We start from the raw sequence: 6000 nt of genomic DNA, 5'->3' as shown, positions 1-6000 counted from the left end.
ATTGTTGCAATATTTTGGTGGCAAAGCCTATTTTTTTAGTAGGGATCATGGCAAAGATTTTGACCTTAACTTGGCAAGCATTGTGGATACGCAAAGCATCCTTGAAATGGTGTTCAAATGAGAAAATGAATTGTATAAACAATGTTTTTAGTAAATAAATATTCTAACCAAACTTGAAGCTATATATAATGGATTATCTAAAGGTGGATCAGATACATTCCATGTTTTGAATACTCTAACCTTAACTTGTAGCTATACAATCAACATTTTAGGATATGATGCTATTGATGGCTCTTAAGTATCAACTTGACCGTCAACTCTTACATAAATACATAAAATATGAACATCAACCTAGTGGTAGGAGTTTATTACTAACCATTTCCACAAGTGTTGGTAAATATTTGTATGCTGGTCAATTAAAGGAGAAAGCACACTGTAACGAACATGGTCCCATTTAGGCCATTTCAAGTGATTTTGGTGATCGAGTGATAACGTAATCAATGGGACTAACGAGTTTACGAGATCATATTAGTAGGATTTTTTAGGTCCCTTGGATGGTGTCCAAACCATATCCGAGACGTCCAATTCACCGTCGAGACGTCCAAACCACCGTTGAGACGTCCAAACCATCGTCGAGATACTCAAGGCGCAGGAAAAAAGCAGAGATAGAATATATTTGAAGTGTCCAAATGACCGCTGTGACGAATTTGACAAATGCAAAGAAGAAATTAGAAAAACTCAGAAGGACCGGATTATCCGACGCAGGGTCGGACTATCCGAACACCCCCTCCATCGGACTAACCGACGCAGGACGTCGGACTAATTCTGACAGGATACAGGACTCAGTGCAAAAACTTCTGTGCAACCGGATGATCCGATACGTGAAGACAAGAAGCGTCGAACTAATCATCGGAGTATTCTGCAGAGAGCATGTTTGGGGGATCAAGGCACTTCCTTCAGGATCGGTTGATCCGACGTAGCATCGGACCAACGCGTCGGAGCAATGACGTCAGCCTAATAGGTGCAGAAGAAGCAAAGTCTTCAGGATCAGATGATCCGACGCCCCGTCGGAGTATTGCGTCGGACTATCCGGTGCATGCTACGTCAGCTTGACAGAAGTTAATGGCTATTAGTTGGTCTATGAGTGACCGGATAATCCGACGCTACCTCGTCGGATGATCCGACGCCCTATGCAGAAAAGGGAGTAACGGCTCTAAACGACTAGATCAATTTGGAGGACTATTTATATGGGTTCCCCCAGCCATTTGAAGTTTGCTGGAGTTCAGAGAAGTTCCATACACATACAAGAACACCTCCAAGCCATCAAGAGCTTACTGATCAAACCTTTAGCCCTTAGCACAAGCATTGTAATGATTAGTGCTAGGATAGCTCCTAAGTGAGTGAGAGGCAAGGTTGTTTTGCCTTGTGAGCGGTTCTTGAGTGAACCGAAGTACATCTCAGTGCGTCGGCCATCCTTAGAGTCTTGGAGGCTCGCTGGCACGTCTTCGACCCTTCGGCTTGGTGTGGAGCGGCGACGACATCTTTGTGCGGGGGGGGGGGGAGGCGTGGAGACCCCCTTCCTTAGTGGAGAAGCTCCTTACTGGAACCTGGGATCAAGATGACCGTGGTGACTCGGCGTCCCCGGAAGAGATTTGATTGCCGAGAAGCAATACTATTTGTGAGTGCTTCAACAACGTGGATGTAGGTGTGCCTTTGTGGCTAACCGAACCACGGGATAAATCCCGCGCCAAGAGTTTGCTTTCTCTCATCCGTCTTTTTAAGCCTCTGCATTTACTTATTGCAATCTTTGTGTGCCTTTACTTTCATAGAGTATAATCTTGATAGGATTGGCTATAGGTTGTATAACTCTTTTGGGATGAGGGTTTTCACTAGAAGAACACTAGTTGCACATCTAAATAGCATGTTTTAGTTTAAATATTGTGCAAATTAGTTGGAGCTTGAAGTTAAGGTTTTAGTTTGCCTAATTCACCCCCTCTTCCTTTTAGGCTACGAGCACCTGATTCCTTTCACACACCTAAAGGAGCAAAGAAGCACACCCTCAATCCAACGCAATACCTCTCCGACCAATCAGCTCGCAACATTTAGCATCACATGGATCTATAGGCCCACAAAAGGGGTAATTAAACTACGTCAATTAACTTGGCGCCAATCACTCAGAACTGACTTTAAGGGTCTACTAAGTAGTCACTCAGCCAAAGGGCGTCGCGAGAGGCGGTAAAAAAGGGTTTGGCCTAATCACTTGTTCAGCTGAACCACTTTTGACTCCGATCGAGCCCATCTTCCATGTGGCGACTCCTGGTGACTTGCTAAAGGTGGTTCTGTATGCTTCCATGGGAGTTACCACCTGAAGGACTTGGATCCTACAAGGCGGCACAAGGAGAAGATTGGATACATGGAGGAACTCCACTCCCAAGGCACCTTCCCCTTGTCTACATCTATGAATACTAGAGGAGGGGCTCATTTTAGGATACACAACACCAGCCAAGAGAAAGCCTAGAGTATCATTCCAAAGGCAAAGCCTTGCCTAGCTTGTGCTTAGAGTAGGGAGAGAGTGAGGGGTAGTTTGCACTACTAGAAAAAGGGCCATGTGAACCGGTTGGAAAGGGCCTTAAGAAACGGTTTTCCAACCGGTTCCCCCAAACAGAGACCAATGGTCTCGGTCTAGGGTACCGGGTTTTTCACCCGGTGCCTTAGGCAACCTTTGGTACCGGTTGGAAGCTGGCAAGCTGCCACAGAGGCTGCCACGCTGACGCAAGCTGGCAACCGCTTTGGTACCGGTTGGACTTTCCAACCGGTACCAATGTGTTTTGCCTAATTTAACTAAATCCAGTTTTGTTTATTTTATTTATTACTGTTTATTCTTTTACAATTGCTAAGCGTACTTTGTTGGGCTATTTGGGCATTTATAATTACTGTTTGTTACCTGTACTATAGTTTCATTAGTCGTGTTCGAGTTCATAGAGTATTTGATACTAACTAAAAGTCAAACGCAAGCATATAAATAAGCTAATTGGCTGTACTAATATATTTACAAATATACAAACAACAGGACATCACGTTTAGAAATATTTACAAATGTACAAGTCATGTTTATAGTCCAACTGCTGGGCCCCTCAGGACGTCGATGCAAATCCTCTATGGATGTGACCGTCGTGGTAGAACTCGCCTCTAAAATCAGGATCACCCTCAAAATGAATCTGGCAAGCTGCTCGCACACGGTGTTAATCCGATCAGTAGAATAAACTTCATCCACCATTCGACTCATCTATCATTTTGAAAAAAAGGACTGGTATATTAATTTCATCGCATTAGTATAATTAGGAAAATGTACTTGTGAACGGTTTGTACATACTCTTAGGTCCTCCGTAGTAGGCTTTCCGCATGGAGTTAGCTTGTGCATGAAGTCGCATACATAGTACTCGCACCAATTAGTTTCTTGTTTTTGTCTCGCACACTTAAGGAGAAATAAATAAATTGCTCAATATTTTGTGTATGCCTATATAGAACAATTTAGGATTACTTAATTAGAAAAAGGTTCGTGAATCAACATACCGGATAATCTGTTTTAACGTCCAGTTCCTCCCTCCATTAACCATGTCCTTTGTTCTTTTTCATAAATTTTTTTCCACACCTTGCGCTCAAAGTTAAGTTTGATATTCAACAATTATTATAAACTTAAAAAAGATTTGATTGTGCAAACTGAATTTACCTATTCAAGGGGTCTAAGATATGTTGGATTGCGGACTTTAGTTTTCTCATAGAGTCGAACACTATACGATTGCCGCTCTCTACGGCAAGTATTAGCAAAATCCAATAATAACTGCAGATATAGATAGCATATATACATACATTGGACGGAGTATTTATTTAGGAATATAAAAGAGGTTTGAGTCGATCAAGACTTACCCATAGTTGTAGGGTATCAATATATAGGATTTGTAATTCTGGCTAGTCAGCGAATCGTACATGTTTTGACACGTCTCCTTGCAATTTTTGTTAAGCATTTTCTGGTTGACTAGCAACTAACACATGAAGCCGATCTGATGGTGCCATCCTTCTTTTCGGCATCTTTGAATCTCCATACTAAATGATAAAATAGAAATTATATAGTGCACACAGATACTTACGTTGCTTGTTAACAAAAAGTATTAATGTAGAGGTAAGTGATACTTACAGAACCCAAATGGTGATGATAGAGACATCGAGGGCTTGTCGATGGTATATATGATGTAGATTTTTGAACTACACCTAGAAGTCGTCCTCCCCGCGGAAGAAATCATGGTCACGAAACTTGACTCCAAACATTTTCATTTCGTCATTCGACATTCGCATGAACCATTGATGCAAATTGAACATATGCGTGCCCAGTCTCATCTCCTCTTCTTTAGTGACAAAAGGTTTTCCATGCTCGTATGGAGCAACAACGGGAGCGACAGGGATATCCTCCTCTACCCCCCTTGCCTGCTCTAGCGTTAATCCTGTTTCGGCAAGAAATTCTGCCTCATGTAGGTCTGGCATCCTCGGCACCCGGAGGGGCTCGAGTTCCTTTTGTTGTGTGCCAAGCTGAGGAATGGTCTTGCCACATTTCTTATTTCTCTGCTGGTGGGCCTTTATCAGAGTCCGATCGTAGTCTGAGGGTAATTTTTTTGGTTGAGGTGGGTTGTTTAGAATTGCGATAACCTTTATTGCTACTTTTTGAGGTACTGGTACCCTCTTCTCGGGGACTTTAGGTTTCAACTGTTCTTTTATATAGAGAGCCACATCCTCTTCCAACTCCTCGGCGGTCTTCTTGTAGGTTAATTTTTTTCGCGGGGCTGTATTCTTCTCGACCTTTTTCTGCTTCTTGGTTTTTGGTCCAGCCGCTGGGAGGAATGAAGTCTTTTTCTTTCCTTTTTCCGGTGCTGGAGGAGTTGGAGTACTCGTGGCCCTTTGCCCGGGCAGAGACGGTGGTGAGGGAGGTTGGGTGGACGGTGGTGAGTGAGGTTGCGGAGACAGACGATCGTCGAGATGCACGGGAGCTGTTGTGTTTGCAATAAGTTTGATGTCGGCCTTGCGCCATAGAATGATCCCGTGGAGTGCGACTCCCAATGTCTTCTCTCCATCCCCTCTAACGAAATTGAGCTCAAGATCCTCATTGTTTCCAACTATCTGCTCAACTGTGACAGAGGCGTAGCCAGGGGGTATCTGCATTCCATGAATTGTAGTAGAAGGATTCAGTGTCAGGGATGACCTGTATGCTACATGAACGGATATATTCTTTGCTCACACATGTAGCTCGCGCGCTGTTGGCATGGTGATATCATCGACTGGATACCTCTGGTGCTCTACCACCAGTGCCTCAATCTGGGGGTGCTCAGCTTGTACGTCGGGCGCCGCCGTGGATGCACAGCTGCTGCGTCGCTGAGAGGCTGGGCTTATTACAATATTCGGGTGCGACCCAGCAATGCCCCTTTGTTGGCTCAGAGCTAGCTGCACTGCCTCATTGACCCATTGTCCATCTGAGATTCCAAGGATGCAACCTTCCTGTTCATCTTTTCTTGTAAGGCACGGAATTTCTCTTCTTTTTCTGCCTTGCTCTTTCGATGAGTCTTGTAAGAGCTATCTCCGGCCCAAGCAACTTTCCATGGGATCACGCCGATGCCACGAGCTCGTCCAGGGTGTTTCGGATTCTTTAACCCCCTGGTCAGTCATCATTTTCCCTTTGAAGCTGGAGTGTTCCTTGTTTGGCCTCATCTATTGTTGTGACCAGATCACGGGACATTTCTTGCATTTTCTCTGGCACAACCAAAGTTCCATCCAATTGGATTAGTGTCACGCCGTTAGCAAATAACCACCACTTGGATCTATCCGGCCATTCCCAAGTCGCCGGCCTGTTGCCTCTATCCATAAGGTCCTACTCCATCTTCTGCCATTTTTTAACTGCCTTCTTATACCCTCCCGCCCAAAGGTGGTGGCTATACTTCTTCTTTGATGCATTCG

The sequence above is a fragment of the Panicum virgatum genome, chromosome 9N (assembly GCF_016808335.1).
Source record: "Panicum virgatum strain AP13 chromosome 9N, P.virgatum_v5, whole genome shotgun sequence".
NCBI lineage: Eukaryota > Viridiplantae > Streptophyta > Magnoliopsida > Poales > Poaceae > Panicum > Panicum virgatum.
The sequence above is the reverse complement of the archived record's forward strand: the minus strand, read 5'-3'. Positions refer to the sequence as shown.